The sequence below is a fragment of the Abramis brama genome, assembly GCF_963993115.1.
Source record: "Abramis brama genome assembly, chromosome: 22".
Taxonomy (NCBI): domain Eukaryota; kingdom Metazoa; phylum Chordata; class Actinopteri; order Cypriniformes; family Leuciscidae; genus Abramis; species Abramis brama.
The window spans coordinates 1,102,203-1,121,249 of NC_139984.1; the positions used below are offsets into that span (position 1 = coordinate 1,102,203).

The 19,047-nt window shown below is 40.1% G+C and overlaps 2 protein-coding genes across 3 annotated transcripts in view; one reads left to right on the top strand and one right to left on the bottom strand.

The window, feature by feature from the left end:
- LOC311073327 (uncharacterized protein) overlaps positions 1-3,427 on the bottom strand; it is a 54,689-nt gene extending 51,262 nt beyond the window's left edge. The window contains exon 1 of one of the 2 annotated variants that reach the window (XM_084098970.1): positions 3,065-3,427. The gene's annotated coding sequence lies outside the window, so the exon portion shown is untranslated. The remainder of the gene's footprint in view (positions 1-3,064) is intronic. The other variant, XM_084098973.1, reaches the window with a different exon arrangement.
- LOC311073329 (uncharacterized protein) overlaps positions 2,619-19,047 on the top strand; it is a 33,519-nt gene continuing 17,090 nt past the window's right edge. Inside the window, exon 1 of the mRNA XM_084098978.1 lies at positions 2,619-2,852. The gene's annotated coding sequence lies outside the window, so the exon portion shown is untranslated. The remainder of the gene's footprint in view (positions 2,853-19,047) is intronic.

Consider the following 19,047-nt stretch of genomic DNA (forward strand, 5'->3'; position numbering starts at 1 on the left):
AATCTTCTAATTAATGTCATTTCAGTTCTTCTTTATAAGTATGAATTATCAAACGCATTGAAAGATAACAATATAAAAGCACTGTAAAAGGTTTTGCCACAAACTCAACTGACTGGCTTCTCTCAAGTATGATTTCACATGAGTCTCTTCAGACCTGTGGTAGATGTTTCTCTATTTCGCACCTGACCTAAGTCTACCTGGGTCTCGTCTACAGTCGACGTTAGTTTCTCTGGGTCTCGTCTACAGTCGACGTCCCCGTTCAATAATATTTATACTCTATTACTGTTCATGAATTATGAGCGATTGAGGCTGTGTGGGACCTCCTAATGGAACTATTTTCCACAAATTGAACAGAAATAAAAACAGTATAAATAACAAAAATAAGTAACAGTTTTTTCTTAGTCTTACTAAGTGCAAACAATAAGTGCAACCATGATTAAAAGTACTCTCTCAGTAAGTGCAAACAGAGAGCAGAGCAACAACTACACAGTCCAGAGACAGGTTTGATACAGGGATTGTATGCAGCCTAATTTGCGCACGTCAGGAGCTCGTGTTTTACTCATACCTGTCAACCCTCCCGTTTTTCCCGGGATTCTCCCGTATTTTACCTTGCTATAAAAAAATAATAATAATCCCACTGGGCGCAAACCAGTTAAGTGGAAACTGCAACTTAGCCCTGCAGCTAATTTCATTGGTTAAGGTTAAGGTTACAATGACGGGTAGGTTTAGGGATCAGTGTTTGGTGTAGGCAATCAGTACTGTGATTCACATGACCAATACAATCTTTAGAATCGGCTGCAGGGCAGATTTCCGCTGAAGTAGTTTGGGGGGGGAAACGTGAAAATTTCCCTTATTTTCACCAATCCCAATGTTCACAGGTATGGTTTTACTTTCACTTTCAAATTCGTGATTGGGTGTACTGCATAGTGGCGGTGCTGAGATCGCTTTACAAGATAAGGGGCCGTTCACACAGGACGTGTTTTTGCTGTGTAGTTTAATGCGAGACGCCGGCAGTGGAATGGAGAAAACGCATGGTCTCGAGACGCGTCTTTTAAAAGTTGAACTGATTTTAACTTGAGCGTCGCGTTTTTTAGAATGCTGTCATGCGAGAGACGCTGCAAAAGATGCAAGACACGAGTGCAACATTATACACACCCTTCTAGCGCGAACAATAGGAAAGTAGCCAACTGAATGGGAAAAACGCGTTCTGTGTGAACAAGACGTTTATCAGATGCTGTTGTGCAACGAATCGGTGAACTGTGATTCCTGCTGCACTGGGTCTGTGAGCGACTGCAACTCGTGCTGGATGAGCAGAGCAGACGTTTACAATAGTTTACAATGGTTTTTATATTTATAAACACAGCAAAATGACAGTGGAGGCGGTGCCCAATGTAATGTGAATGTAGCGGTGGCATTTGCTGATTTCACCTTCACGCTTCGTCATGGCTATATCGCGAGACAGCTTTTCACTCGACGAGAAATCTCGTCACATTTTGTTCATACATAAAACATGTTTAATATAATCTGTGAATATTAGGTAGACTTGTAATGCATGTGTGGGTAATGAATGAATAAATGAACGGGTGAACGGATGAGTAAAAATAAATAAAACAATATGGAGGATTCACATCAGTGATAAATGAGTCACTATTCTAAAACAATCACACTTGTTTGTATAAGAGCATTTGTCCATCTGATGATAAGACTATTATCTCAAAACAAGCTACGTACAGTATAAAATAAAAATATGGGATTAATTGCATACGATTCCTGCATTCATCAGCTTACTAACTGAATTAAATTTGTGCTTAAAGTCTACTGAGTTATCAAAACTAAATTAAACTTAATTTTAATTGAATTTTAATTTAATTCAAGATTCTCTATCAACAAATTTTATACAGTCTAATTTTAAGGATGTTTCTATATATTTTTACAGGAAAACAAGACAAAACACTTATTAAAATAACATTGTGCATTCTTTTGTGAGTGAGACATTAGTCAAGAGACTGAACTAACAAGCAGAATGAGCGATTAACTAACCAGCCGACATTTCTCAGCCTAAGTCTGTCATGGAGAAGCACAAACCAGCAAAATTACTCTATTCACACACCCACAGACTCACTCCTGCTCTCTGCCTCCACCTCACAGTCACACACACACACACACACACACACACACACACACGCACACACACGTGTGTGAATGCTACTGTAAAAATAGACATCTTAAAGAGGCAGCAGCCATCTGAGAATCACTGACAGTGACAGAGAAGATCTTAAACCATAAATATATTATCATGAATATGGGTTTGCATTTCATATTACTATATCTCAAAACTATACAATCTCAATATAAATATATAGAATATTTTATTTAAAAAATCTGATTTGAAGATCTGATGATATATACTATACACATGGCTTTCACTATCAAACATTCACTATCAAAAATGTTTATTCATGTTATACCATGCAATTAAATAATCTCCAATAAAAGTCTTACAAGTGTAATAAAAAAATTAAAACATGACTACAAACAGCTGTTACTGTAAAAAAAAAAAAAAAATGTTTTGTCAGTTTCTTTTTTTAATACCTGACAAAGGTTGGTTCTGGACTTTAAATCAAAAATATGTCTGAATCAGCCCTACTACATGAAGTTATAACAGGCATTTAAAAGGTCAGAAATCGCTAGATATTGCTTCATAATATAACAACTGCATGTTTCACTTTGACAGTTCAGAAGTGTAAAACACAACAGACGATCAGTCATGTCTTGTTTGACAGCAGCTGAGGCCCTATCAGCTTCCTTTATCTGCCTCTTTCCAACAGTTTCAACGCTATCCTCTAAATGTGGTAAGTTACAAACCCTGTCTTTGCACGTTTCACGTAAAGCTGGTGACTTTGAAGAACACACTTTGAGTCACACATTGTCTTGTCATTGCTTGAATATCCACACAACACCCACACAACATACCTCACACACTCCCGTATGTCTCGAAGGCACTCAATAACGCTTATTCTATCACACTTGTCAACACGAGCACACACATGCAAAAGTGTCCTACCTCTTTGGGTGTCTTTTTATGGTGAGAAATACACTGAGTGATCATGGGAAAGGAGCAGTAGCACAGCAGAAGGGAATATCCAGCATGATGCTGTAAACTATGTCTTTTTCCTTATCTTGTCCTCACCTAGTCACTCTTTTGCTGTATCTTCTGTATATTTCTGTCTCGCCCGCTGTGAGCGCTCTCTCTCTCTCTCTCTCTCTCTCTCTCTCTAAAGCTCGCTCTGCTTTCTTTCGGCTTCACGCACACACGCACAGACTCACACACTTCAGCTCGCCCTTTGTGACCCCCTCCTATTTCTCCCTCTCTCTGTGGGTGTATAATTAGACTCAGTCCTGTCGTGATACAGCTTTCACTCATTGTGGGAACGTCTCTGAGCTGCTGGACGTGCTGGCAGGAAGCCGAGCAGCTTTGCTCATTAACCTCTTAAGAGCTGGGGAATGTACCGACACTGCCCGTGCCCCATTGGCCACTTCCCCTTCTCATCCCAGCCAAGGGCTGCTTTAATTGGCTGCTGAACCACATGCTTCCATCCAGCAGCTCACACCATTGGCTACAGTGCCACATGCACCAGCTTGCAGCTTGTCTGCATGCTCTGTTTTACATTTAACCAGCAACTATTTATATACTTATCTGACTACATTTACAAGTTAAAAAAACATTCTAGTTTTGTTGTGATCCACTATTTAAAGCGTTGTTTAATTGATTGCTCATGGTGAAGTGTTGTCTAGCAGGTAAGACATTTAGTTAATCCCACAGATGAAGATGCTTGAAATATGTAATCATGTTAAAAATCATACAAATCAATAAGTACTTAAAAAATATATATTTTTGATGTGAGTACCACCACAATGCTAGAGTGTGTTCTGACTGGTTTCTTTGCTACACAGCTGCTTGTTTATGTGGTTGCTATATCTATAAAATACAGAAAATCTAAAAAATAAAAATAAAAAAATAACCCCATTGGCAAATAGGCTAGTTCCTCTTTATTTTAAGCATTGTGATCAAGCGTAGCGTCAGTTCTGGCAGGTCACGTTAGTCAAGCTCGCATCAGCTAACTCTCAGTTGATCCACGTCTACCTATAGGAATATGACGCCCATCACTGTATACATATATAAGCTCCTTCAGTATTATCAGCAGCTATCGCGTTTCTCAGGAGCTCATTAAATGGCGAAATTTGGCAGGCAAACCACATCATCTCACAAGGAATCGTGCAATCGGGAATTTAGCAAGAGGAATCCGTTCCTCACAAGGATTTCACCTCAGATTCATTCAAATTCGTGAACTTGAACATGAGATTCGCCGCATTGATTATAAGCTGCCTGATTTGGAAGTGACCTCAGTCTGCATTGCTGCTCGCATCGCTGCATTATCTCTCCATTCATCTCTGAAAGTCTTCACGAAGCCAAGTTCCTTTTTAATGCTAAAAGCTATCAGGGTATCGGCAACATGCTTGTTGCTAATGCTATCTGTGTGGCTTGGGCTTATCCAAGGGGGTAATCCAGCACCCGGAAAGCGTACCTTTTATGGGGGCATCCATTGGCTAACAAGCCATCACCTGCTGTTAGCATTCCATTGACTCCCATTCGTTTTGGCGTCACTTTGACAGCGAATAACTTTACATCTGAGGCGTTTAAAGACTCCATTTGTCCATTATTTATTTCTAAAGAAACTGTATAAAAGCCTCCATTACCTTGTATCTTACGCTATGGCCCCGTAGAAGCCATTTTTGTAAAAATAGGCTAACGATTGTGTCATAACCACGCGACTCTCTGTCGCACAGTAGAGAGATTACCGTATGGACAGGAGGAGAAGCTCGCGGGCAATCGGGGGGACGTAGAGGCATAAAGTCAAGGGAGAAGCCCATAGAGAGTCATAAAGTTGCTCCTGCTCCTAGCTCATGGACAGCTCCTACTCACACTCTCCGTCTCTGCAAGTTTCGGAAGGGAATGATTCAGATTTCTCTTGGCACAGCTACTAGAAGACAGACGGGTTGCTCACGTCACATCTACGTCGTCAAGCTCAGTTTGAGTCTGCGCAGTCGCTCAGCCATCAGGAAGTGAGCGCTTCTAATTGACTTCACTTTTCTCCGTTGAATCCAATGGGGTCGCTGTGTCTATTTATTTTACTGTCTATGACTGTGACTATCTAACTTAGTCGTTTTCATTAAAATGCTCTCGTTAGGCTTATACGATCATATTGTCTATGTGCGTTACTATCTGTTGTCATTGGCAACTGATCGCGTTGCACACGCTGTGCTTTTAGCGCTATGCAGCACAGATTCAAGCAGCTGTTTGATATGAATTAACAATTCATGATGCAAACGGAATAATTCTGTTGTGGCACAGCTTTAAAAAACATAGTAAACAGTCACAGTTCAGTTGAGTCACTTCAGCGTTATCAGACACGCTTGGTCTATCTAGTTCTTGGAAACACTGCGTTTTTAAAGCTGTAGTGTATTGTATACCGTGTTTGCATTTTAATGCATTGTTTTTTAAGGTTCTTGCATTTTTATCAGCTGAAATTCAACATGGTTGTATATTTAAGCTGTGTATATTTAAAAAAAAAAAAAAAAAAAAAAAACCTACGTTATTGAAACACTGCTTGTTCTAAGGCTATCTAGTGGCTATTGAAAACATGGTTGTTTTACTTTTAAGGTTATTTAGCAATTTGGAACATTCGTTATTTGGAACATGGCTGTGTTTTAGGCTTATACCTGGTGTCATTGTCACATGCGGTGCTAAGCTTATCAGGCATCAGTAATATGCTGTCATTCAGCAACATTGCTGTCAGTACCGTATGGTGGTTGCTAGTGCAATGTTATCGAATATATGCTTGTTACTTCGGCTTCTAGTATTTTTGTGCATACTGTCCTCAGCAACATGCTGTAGTAATCAAGCGTTGTTATGCTATCTGGTTGCATTGGAAAAATGCTTGTTTTTTATTCTATCCGATTATTGCAACATGCTGTGTTAAAGTTACCATATGCTTGTGGCTAAAGCTATCTAGATATCGGAAACATACTTGTGCAAAATACACAGTACATTCACCGCAGAGGTCTGGTATTACAACATCGTAGCTTGATGTTCCTGTGAAGGAGTGTGGAATCATGGGAGTCGTCATCTTCACCTCCACAGCCGCTTCTCCGACCGGACTACACTAGTTTTAATACTAGTCCTATGGTTATACAAACATGCTAGTTGTATCAGTTTTGTTGCCGCTAGTCAGAGCTATTGCTGTAGGGTGTATGCTTCCCCTGCCAAACCACACTAGTTTTAGCAATAGTTCTGTGATTTATACAACATGCTTGTTGTATTAGATTAAGCTTCCCCCAATATATCCCATACAGTTGTTAAATTGGCTACAGCAACACGCTTGTTGCAATGTGTCCTTGCTTGCTCCAGCTTGGGGTGATGCTTCCCCCATAAGATTGGACTATAGTGCTCAACATATGACGCTAACATCAGGATGTAACCATTCTATCAGCCTCAGTTGTGGTCGGGGTAGTGTGTCAATTTAAAAAAATATATATTTTCTTGGTTTCTACAGAAGTAAACTACAACCAAGTATAACAAGGTTATGACGTCATTGACAGGTGACAGTGGGTCACCTGTCCCACTGGGGGTTCTTGCACTGATGGACGAACGCGAAATATGCTTGATGCTAGCTCTTGATGCCTCAGAAAATCCGATCTGCCTGTTTACATGACAGTCGCAGTGGCACATATCTGGTTTATATCTGATTTATTTCCACTTATGAACGAGGCCTGAAACCGATTTCAAAATATCCGAATGCATGCATTTTTTTCCTGTTTACACTGTCATAGAACACATCCGATCTGTGTCACATATGAGTAAAAAATCGGAATTGGTTCACATTTCACTGACAGTGTAAACGAGACCAAAGAAACTGGAACTGGACTGCGGATATATAACAAGCAAGCAGCTGATTCATTTTGATATCTCAATTTTCACAGTTTCATTCTCATTTCTCAATTTTCATTTCAGGCGGCATGTCATTCATTGCAATATGCATGTTTACTGCTAAGCATTTCGGGTATTGACAACATGCTTGTTGCTATGGCTTATGCAGGTATTGACAACATACTTGTTTAGGTCATCCAGGTAAGGGCAACATACTTGTTGCTTAAGGCTTTCCAGTATTGTTGGTAGCATGCTGTTGCTCAAGCTTTTCAGGTTTAAAGTCCGCGTGAACCGGAAGTTGCAAACGACTTTTCTCCAGTGTTGTGACGTATTTCCCAGTGAAAAGGAATATTGAACAGAGGGCAGGGTTTTACTCTAGCGCTTTCTAGCAGGGTTTCTCCTCAAACCTACGTCATCAGGGAAGGTCCTCCAATGCAGAGGGGAGGGGCATTTTCAGATTTTGATTAAAGATTACGAAGCCAAAAAATTTTTTTGTGTGGATTGACTTGCATGGATGAATTGTTCACCACAAAACGATCAATTTAGGCAAACAAAGTAAATATGGTCAATTTTGATTTCATGTGGACTTAAAAAAAAAATGGATGCGCAGGGAGTTCTTGCCCAGAAGAGAACCATACCACCAATCCTGAACAATAGTGGTCCTGACAGAAATTAAGCGTAGCGTCAGTTCTGGCAGGTCCCATTAGTCACGCTCGCATCAGCTAACTCTCAGCTTATCCACGTCTACCTATAGGCATATGACGCCCATCACTGTATACATATATAAGATCCTCAGTATTATCAGCAGCTATCGCGTTTCTCAAGAGCTAATTACCCTCCTCCATCCCCAGCTCCACCTCTCGCCCAGTCAGGATTTGGCATTCTGATTCCCCTTCAATCAGAATAAATTCTCGAATTATGTTGTACTTTAAAATCTTGAATTAATGATATCTGCAATACATTCATGTTGGTTCTGTTCTGTTTACCCTAAGGGGGGTTATTGCTGCTCTCCCTGCTCTAATCCATGCTAGGCGGCAATCAGATGGGGTATACGGAAAAATGTAATCTTTAAAATCTTAACTTTCACAATTTTGATTCTCAGGTAAATGTATTATATTTCAAGGGTCCAGATATTTTAATTAGAAAACCAAAGTGCTTTTTACGATATGTAATACAAGTCTCAGGTGTCCCCAGAATGTGTCTGAAGTTTCAGCTCAAAATACCCCACAGATCATTTATTTCACCATTTTGTAAATGCCCATTTTTGAGTGGAAGCATAAACATGCTGTTTTCGAGGATGTATCTTTAAATGCAAATGACTGCTGCTCCTGAGCCTTTACAGCTCGTGCCTCAGATACTCTGCCACAAACTAGAACATGTTTGGCTTTGATTATCATCTCTATTGTGATCATGCTCATTTGACATTGCAGTTCTACATCATCATGAAAGTGTATTATCTGCATGCGTTTTAAAGCCATATCAGTTTAGTGCTGCCAGGATTAACTTTACAAGGGTAGATGGAGTAATGTAATTTTACCACAGGACGTCTGTAATATTAATGGCCATTTCGCACGGGATAAGAGATCTCAGTAAAACTAGCAGAAGTTGCTTGGCAATGGAGACTTGATTTGCGCATCGCCGTCACCCTCATGTCGTCATGTGTGTATTACGTTGCTTCCTGATTTCACGTGCACAAACACATGTAACTTATATTTATATATATATAACAGTTATGTCCGATCGAACTATGTATTAATTAACTTCAGATTGGATTGTGTTGGCAATAGGCACTTACCTAACGCTAAGAGATGTTTCGTGCCTCTAACAAGTGCATTCGATCTTCTTTCTGATCTGAATGGTATTTGGAAAACATTTGAGTTTTGCCAGAGACTTCTCCCAGCGTCTAGAACGCAACTGAATGCTTTTTCAAGCGTATCCATGCTTGAAAAACAGCGGGAAACTACTTTTAAACACTAAATGACGAAATATTTACGTACATATTTACAGCGGGTCTATTCGCACGGGATTAGTATTACCTGAGGTAGTTTTTCCGGACCTTTTTACTGAAGGTAAAGGTTGCCGTAAACTTTACTGACATTGTCCGTCATGATTACGATGCACATTCGGACGGGGCTAAAATCACTGAGAAGCTCTGGTAATTACTTTACCCCACCTCTCCATGTTAAACTAGTCCCGTCCGAATAGGGCTTTAGTCGACGTAATCGACCATGAAAATTAGTCGACGGCAATTTTTTTAGTCGACATGTCGTTTTACTATTGACCGCCTATTTATTTTTGGTCTCCCGCCTCAAACGGCTCACTGTAATTCACCTCCACACACCAGTCTGTGTGCTGTGCGCGCCCTGCTGGTTAATCTGCTCTCCTCTTTCTTCCCCCTCCCCCCGCCTTCACTGCTTTGATATAAAAAATGGTGATGGCAGGTCCTCTGAATCAAGTCCAAGAATTAGCACTAGACCAAAAGCTTCCAAAGTATGGGAGTATTTCAGGCCAACTGGTAACAAAAGAGTGGTCTGTACACTCTGTCAAACTTCACTTGCTTATCACGGGAGCACAACCACGATGCAGGAGCACCTAAAAAGGAAAGGCATAGGAGTTGTTGAAGATGCCCACACAGAAAAGGAAAAGACAACGTAAGTATATGATTATTAATGAAACGGCGAGCTAGTCTGTACTGTTTATTAACTCTTGAGAAGTACGATGACTGTCTTTGGATGTTAAACAGGCTACTTAGACTTTGGCAGTAATGTTTATGTTTTAAACCCCGCCATGCATGCAAGTGTAAACGCCTGCCTGCTTTCAGCGCGATTCATTATTAGGCAGAGCTAAGCGGGGGGAGCTAAGCTAAGCATAGTAGGCTAGTCCAGACTCTTTCAATTCAAATTCAATTCAAATTTATTTGTATAGCGCTTTTCACAATACATATCGTTTCAAAGCAGCTTTACAGAAAATGCATGCATCTACTTTACAATTCAGAGTGATGTTATCAGTTATGCATTTCAGAAATGTACATATCAAAATTTACAGTTAGCTAATAATGTATTAATTTAAGGCAGAACAAAAAGCTAATTTAAGTAATGAATACATACATGTTTGTTAATAGAGGATTAGATTAGGACTCATGACTAATATGGTATAGCCTAATGGAAATGCAGATACTTATGCTTAGATTGTTAATACATAATGTTTTTGAACAGTTTACTTAATGAGCTTCTAACAAAAGTAGGCTGATATTGATGTGAAGGTTAAGGTGAACGCCCAGACAGGATATTAGGAATGGGCTCTCTACATCAGTAGGCTAATTGTGTATTTTTCTCCACTTTTTGTCAGTTTTAGGCAAAGTAGTCTGACTGAAGGACTGCACGCCATAACTTGCAGCAGTACTCACTGACAGAGTCCTGAAAATGATTGTGAGAGATATGAGACCACTGTCCATCGTTGAAGGTGAAGGATTCCAGAACATGGTGGCAACATTCCAACCTGGCTACATTCTACCCAAACGCACGTTTCACCAAAATGATGGAGAGGAAATATGATGTGGAATTTCAGCGAACCAAAGAAGCCTTGTCCTGCAGCTCCATGATAGGTCTGACAACAGATGTGTGGACAAGTATGGCCACAGAGGCATACTTGGGCTTAACCTGCCACTTCATAAATGATGACTGGGAGCTCATGATCTTTAATTTGACCACCATGCCACTTGAAGAGAGGCACACAGCCGTAAATTTCACAACATGGATTGAAACTGCAGTTGCCAAATTTGAAATCCCTCTGCATAAAATCCACAGTTCATGACAATGCATCAAACGTTGTATGTGCCCTCAAAATCCAAGAAGAAAGTCATGGGATCTCTTCCGTCCACTGCTCTGGTCACTCTGCAGCTAATTGTGAACCATGCTATGAAGAAGAATACCCATATTCAAAAGGCCATTGGCGCTGCAAGGTCCCTGGTGGAGCACTTTGACAAGAGTGAGGTTGCCAACAATAGCCTGAAGGTAAAGCAAAAACAAATGGGACAGCCAGAAAACAGCCTCATTCAAGATGTAAGTGTGAGGTGAGGTGAAACAGCACGTATTATATGATCTGATGTCTGCTGGAGCAAAGATGACCTGTAACGGCATGTCTGTCTGACCCAGGGGTCACAAATAGATCAAAGCATTACCTTGACCTCAAGCTAGAACAATGGAGCCTCCTGGAAGAGCTTGAGAGAGCTCTAAAACCCTTCGAATGTGCTGCAGTGTACCTGAGTGGGGTGTCATATGTGACACTCTCTAGCGTATACTCATTAAAGGGCTTCTTAAAAGTGCACTGACCACTTCTTCATTTGAGAATCCCCACATACTGGCATTTCAGAAAGCTGCAGAAAATGAAATAACTGAAAGTGGCAAAATGAGCTTGAATTCACTGAAGACACTCCAAATACCAGCCTAATTGCTTCTGCTCTCGATCCCAGATTCCGCAGGCTGAAAGTCTTATCTGCAGATGACATCTTGAGAATTCAGGGGAAGATTCAACATCTTGCACTTGAAGAAAAGCAGAAGTCTGATGTTGTACAGCAGCACGTCACATCCAGCAGTTCTGCTGACACAAGTGAAAAAGCCCCTGTGTCAATGTCAGAGACATTGCTGGGGTCAGACTCGAATGGACAGTGAGGATGATGAAACTGATGACATGCATTCAGTGCGAGAATAATTTTTCAGATATATTGGGAAACAGCCTTCACCCAAAAACACAAATCCTTTGCAGTGGTGGAAGTCCAATCAGTCCAGGTTTCCTTGCCTGGCATCTCTTGCAAAGTCTTTTTTTATGTGTACCGGCCACATCTACACTTTATGTTGACATTTTTGCACTACAACACAACATTTTGATTTGAATCAATTTGCCACAGTTGGGCAATATACTCACTTGCACTCGACATGCTTGCACTTAGTTATCAGTTATTGAACTCTGAATTTCAGTTGTAGGTGTATTGCTAAATAAACCCATTTATTCTGTCACTGTGATAGAGTGAAACCATTTTATTTCTTCATTCTGTGACTGTCATGTTGGTAGAGTTGTAAGTTTAAGACACAGTTGAGTTTATTCTAAGACGGTCAGGCAAGACTTATTTCATGGATGTCAGCACCTTCCAATTCCAAACATGTTGGAATATAATGGAAAATAACACTTGGGACAGTGTAATGTTTAAACCAGTGTAAAAACATCCCACTTCCTATTTTTTTATTTGGTAATATTTAAGTTATTTATATTGTTTACACTTGTAATTTTTTATTTGGTAACATTTAAGTTATTTATATTGTTTATGGCACAGGTGACATTTTATATTTTGGCCCTTCAGTTATAAAACTGTATAAAATGGACACAACGAAATAACAAACACTAGATTTTTTTTTTAATTAGTCGTTTAGATTAATTGACTAATCGAAAAACTAGTTGAAAGATTAGTCGTTAGAAAATGTAGTCGTTAGTGGCAGCACTATATCAGTTTAAACTTCTGAGCGCACACATCTGAAGCACTCACACAGAAAGCTGGATGTCAGACAGAGCGTCCCGTGAGTATTAAACTTAGGCCTAGTCCACACGGACACGGGTATTTTTATAACCGGAGTTTTTCTCCACACATGCTCAGTTTACGTCTACATGAAAACGCAAAAACACGCTATCAAGCGCTGTCAAGAGCATGCCACACCAGCAGGCAGCGATATAACCCTAATCGTAAAGCCATGTTGGCCAATCAGAAGCCGCGGATAACAGCGCACACTCTGACGTCGCAAGGCAAAAACCCAGATTTTACTGTCTACACGACAACAACCGGCGTTTCTGAAAATCCTCACCCTGGCAGGGGTTTTCAAAAATGTACGGTTTCAGTGACCCGATACTGCGTTTCCGTGTGGACGAACGGCCGAACCGCGTAAAAAAAGTCACGGTTATAAAAATACAGAAAGTTATATATTATATATTATTATAAAAGAAAGTTCTCTTTCACGTCTTATTGCACTTAAACTGTTTAATAAGAATACATTTTTTACTTGAATGCTGCTGTGAAATGCTCTGACTATGAGATAAACATGTCAGACTGCGTACGGCTCACTCAGGGGAGGAGCTAAGCTAATAGGGTGTAGTTCGTCGCCAGTCGTGGCGGGCAAGTACATTCCTGAACGGCTCATTTTGAGACACTGTTTCAGATTTGTGGGGAAAATAACAAACGGGGTGATTGGATTTTTAGGGTGGTTGTGTACACACACTGCAGACACGTTCAAAAACAATATAAAAGTGAATTTTGTATAATAGGTCCCTTTTAAAGGTTCACAAGAGCACATACGTTCATAATTCTTAAATGGAAGAAGTTTGGAACAACTAAGGCCAAACTTATCAACTTGGGGAGGGGATCAAGAGAGATGACCAAGATCCCAATGGCCACTCTAGTTGAGCTTCAGAGATAATTTGTGGAGAGGGGAGAAACTTACAGAAGGACGACCATCACTGCAACACTCCATGGATCTGAGCTTTATGGAAGAGTAGCCAGATGGAAGCCTCTCCTCAGCGTGAAAAGAGCAAAAAAGCACCTAAAGGACTCTCAGACTGTGAGAAGCAATATTGGCCTGATGAACCTCAAGCATCATATCTGAAGGACACCAGGCACTGCTCATCATGCTGTGATCCAGCCTGCACTTATGCTTAATATCTCTGGAGAGACCTGAAAAGGGTTGTCCACTGACAGTCCCCATTCAACCTGACAGAGGTTGAGAGCATCTGCAGAGAAGAATGGCAAAAAAATCCACAAATCCCGGTGTGTAAAGTCTGTCACATCAAACCCCAAAAGACTTGAGGCTGTAATCGCTGCCAGAGGTGTTTCAACTAAGGACTGATTTAAGGTTCTGGATACTTATGCAAAGTGATCCTTCTGTTCTGTTGTTTTATACATTTGCAAAGTTATCCCAACCCAGCTGTGTATTTGGAAATGGCTACATGTCGGTCCCAAGCCTGGATGAATGGGGAAGGAGGAGTGGAGAAAGCAATGGCAAACTACTCCACTATCTTTGCCAAAGTATTTTATGGAGCACAACCAAATGTTTTCAAACATGGTGCTGATCAAAGCAGTCATGAACATACCCAGAATTGAAACTGAAAGTCTGCTTTGACTGAATGGATAAATCATAAATCAAAGTTATCACAAATCTATTTTTTGCTTTGTCATTATGGGGTATAGAGTGTTGATTGATATGAAAAAAGATTAAGCCTTTTACCAAAATATGTTATGAAGGGGTCTAAATACTTTCACAATGCATATATATAAATATATTATTTACAGTTTTTTTTATCTCATGCACACACATTTTTTTTTCAGTTTTAAGTGACAGTAGCACCTAGTTTTCAGTGATTTATGCAACCTCACTGGAAGAGAAAATACACGTTCAGTGTGACTAGCACATGGTCATCCAGTCACATGCTGTGTGTGTGTGTGAGTGTGTGTGTGTGTGTGTGTGTGTGTGTGTGTGTGTGTGTGTGTGTGTGTGTGTGAGTGTTCCCTTGTGAGCTGTGGAGTAAAGAACAGAAGACTGAGGCCTTATTCTCATTTCCTCTCTGTCTCTAACACTCTCACTTCTGTCACACTGTGACATTATCTGACCGCTATCACAACACACGCACACACTCCTTGTCAGCAGTCAGACAATCATGAAGGTTTCCAGCTTGTAATTATGCATACACACACTTAGTGAGGAAGTGGTCAATTTGAACGGAACAGAGGACATGGTTGCGGTGTCTCTGACACATCAATAGATGTTCCTTAAGGACATTCTCTGGTCAACTAATTGAGAAAGAATAAGAGAAGGTCTGTTTCAAACCCTAGTGAAGTGCTCACTGTCCACTATCCACAAAGTCATCTACTGTAAACTCGAAAGCAGCATTCTAATCAAAATGGAAAAGGTGATTTGCTCGACACTCACGTGCCACACTAATAGTCAGAGTTTGTATTAATTGGGGGAATGGTATTTCTTATTCTCCCAGTAGAGTATTATTATTGATTATTTTTTCAAGATTTTCACAGAGACCAAATTATCCATTATGCTTTGCGTATTCTTCCATAGAGGATGCTCACTTTTGCTTCACAGATTGTTTTCATGAGTCACTAGACAACTCTAAACAGAAGTTTTGTATGATCTTAAAGTCCATAATGTCAACAAGTAATGGTAAGATTATTTCATGGTGGCAGCACAAGTGTGTTTAAGGCTGTTCCTCACCCATTGAAGTTGTGCTGCGCATTTCAAAGTGAAGAAGTGGCCCATAATAAAATGTTTTGTGTAGCTTGGTAAACATTTAACCACAGTAAACATTTTACTCTTAGTTTGGATCGCTTATAAATTTCACTTTTGTAATGGTTCTATGCTTCATTATATGGAATTCTAGTTTGTTGTTCTGTTTCCTTATATTATTAAAGCTACAATATGAAAGATTTTTGTAATAAAATATCCAAAAATCACTTGCACAGTGTGATATATTTCCTGCAGTTGTGTACTTACAATATCCCAAAAGTTCACAAAGATTTTTAATTTCTGAGAAATTCCAGTTTTAAATAATGGCTCGTCCCTGTTCACTTGACGCCAGTCAATGACGTAATATCCGTATTATCCCTGGTTTCTGCTCGTACTGCCATAGTAACCATGGCGACAGACGTGGACAACTGCGTTACGTCTAGTGGCACGCTCGCGCTGTTGTTGTTTCGTTCAAACATTATGGACCATGGCAAGCAGAGTAGGACAAAAGGAGAACTAAAACGAGGATCAACATCAGCGTGGCGTTTTCGAGATGCCAAGAGCTAGTGTCCTCGACTTGACAGACGCAATCTATGATTGCGCAAATCTATCTATGTACGCAAATGTACATAAAACTAATCAATGTTATATAGCTCAACATGATGAAGTGTTAGAATATGATCAGCATGTTATTCTAATGTTGATCTAGCTTCTCATACAGACAAACTAACACATAGAATAACATAACTTGCGGGTGCGATCGAGGCCGTCCCTCCAGCCGAGATGAAGTCCGGCTTCTACAGCCCCTACTTCATTGTACCCAAGAAGAGCAGTGGGTTACGACCAATCCTGGACTTACGCGTCTTGAACTGAATTCTTCACAGGCTTCCATTCAAGATGTTGACAGCCAAAAGTATTTTCGAATGCGTTCGTCAGTCGGATTGGTTTGCAGCGATTGACCTGAAGGATGTGTACTTTCATGTCTCCATTCTTCCTCAACACACACCGTTTCTACAGTTTGCTTTCGAGGGGCAGGCATACCAGTACACAGTACTCAAATTCGGGTTAGCCCTGTCTCCTCGCGTCTTCATGAAAGTCATCGAGGCAGCCCTTGTGCCACTGTGCAACATGGGGTTCGCATCCTGAACTATCTCAATGACTGGCTGATTCTAGCGCACTCTCGAGAGCAGGTTTACGAACACAGGGACCTGGTGCTCCGGCACCTCGCCCTTCTGGGCCTTCGGGTCAATTGGGAAAAGACCAAACTCTCCCCCGTGCAGAGGATCTCTTTTCTCGGTATGGAAATCGACTCGGTCGCCGAGTACGCGCAGTCTCTGCTGAATTGCCTGAGTCAATTCATGGGTAAGAGTGCGGTCCCACTGAAGTTATTTCAGTTATATCCTTAATTTTCAAGCAGGATTTGCACCTGCCCACACTGCCAAAAGAACCAAAACCTGGTTCAATCACCATGGTATTACTGTGTGATTTCATGTAATATTCTAATTTTCTGAGATTTTGATTTTGTGGGTTTTTATAAGCTGTAAGCCATAATCATCAAAATTATAACAAATAAAGGCTTGAAATATCTCACTTTGCATGTAATTAGTCTATATAATATATTAGTTTCACCTGTTAAACAAAGGCGTAGTTTGATGACGCAACATTTGCTAAGAATTATGGATCTTGTCGTCAACGTCAAGCTGACCGATCTAATAATGTTTATGGATGACTGAATACATCGATGCTTTTATCATGACTGTGATATGAAGCAGTTCGGGATTGCTAAGAGACAGCTATCAGCTCCACACGCGACGCGAGTCCCGCGGATATAAAGGGAATATGGACATTTCATTCTACCGAACTACACGCAGAATTACTACTCACAGGTCAGTTTATTAGACAAATTAAACTTGTGAGGTAACGCAGCGCTGTTTCACTTGGTCTAACATTACACTAGCACACTAAACTGCATTTGAATGTATGAGACTAGCAGTAAGCTAGATCAACATTAGAATAACATAGATCATATTATGACATTTTATCGTTGTTGAACTATATAACATTGATTAGTTTTATGTAAATGTGCTCACCTGTTTAATAAAGTACATGTAGGAGCGGTCGAAGTCTCGGACGTGGAGCTCTCGTTTATATACTGTCTATGGGAGCTCTCGGCATCTCGAAAACACCGCGCTGATATTGATTCTCGTTTTAGTTCTCCTTTTTTTATCCAAAGTCTGCTTGCCATGGTCCATAATTTTTGAACGAAACAACAACAGCGTGCAAATAGACACTGCGAACTACAAAGTTGTCCGCGTCAGTCGCTTTGGTTACTATCAGAGGGCTCTGGTTGCTATGACAGTACGAGCGGAAACCAGGGACAACGCGGATATGACGCCATTGACGGCGACAAAACGGAAATAAAGAAACGGGACGTTTCTCGAATTAAATTACAAATTTCTCCTGGTTTGAAAGTTGTTGGAAACAGTCGGGATAATGTAAGTACACAACTAAAAAAAATATATAACATAGATATAGTGTTTTTTGCTATTTTTAAAGCAAAAAAGTTACATATTGTCCCTTTAAGTTGAATTCTTGAAATAAATCAACTTTTTGATGATATTCAAATTTTATGACCAGCACCTGTGTGTGTGTGTATATATATACAGATAGATAGATAGATAGTGAATTTTAAAATCGCAATATTAACCAGAAATTGACAGTCCCGACATGTTCATCGAGACGTAAATCACAATAAGTGTCGAATTCAATAGCTTACATACAGCGCGCGTCTTCCTCTGCTTATAAACAGACCGTTTTGCGCTTCCGGCAATGTCGGGGCGTCATCTTGTACAGTAGATGGCGGTAATAGGAGTGAGCAGCCAGTAACAAGTAGGAGTAGAAGAAGAATGCCGTAATCTCAGTTCTCGCACATGCGTCCTGGCGCTCCCGTGAACTCTCGTCAGAGGCCCACATTGAGGAACACTAATAGTTGTATAAAGTCGTTATTTTTGTTGTTTTTCCGCACAAAAAGTATTGTCGTCGCATGATAAACTTAATGTAGAGCCACTGTAGTCACTTGGACTATTTTAATGATGTTTTTAATAACTATTCTGGGCCGGCGAGTTTGGGTCCCTCTGAAAGCCTATGGAGGAGTCAGAAAGCTGTCAGATATCATCAAAAATATCTTAATTTGTGATCCGAAGTTGAACGAAGGTCTTACATGGTTGGAACAACATGAGGGTGAGTAATTACTGACAGAATTTTCATTTTTGGGTGAACTAACCCTTCAAGCTACTTTTGCATTGTCTTTTCTACAGTACATAGTTTTATTAGTTGCAAAATTAAACAAACTTCCTCAGTGATACTGCAGGTGTGTGTGTGTGTGTGTGTGTGTGCTACAGCATACAGTAGTACAAACACCGCAGTATTTCCTCCATTTGTCGTAAATGTCACACTAGGCCTCACATGCACACACACAAACACTGAATCAAAAATGAAAGAACATGAATGAATCATAAGAGCAAAAGAAAAGTTTGTGGTAAGGCAGGAAATCTCTTGTGTCTGACTGAGCGGGGATTTCACAAGTGCCCTGACACAAACAAACAGAAATGGTGTGTTGCATGTGTAAAAATGCAAGCTTTAGAAGCTTTCCAGTTGCCTTTATTTTTATTATATATATATATATATATATATATTTTTTTTTTTTTTTTTTTTTTTTTTTTTTTGCAGGAAACTACACATACAACCTGATTGCTTGCCAAAAAAAAAAAAAAAAGTTGATTATGA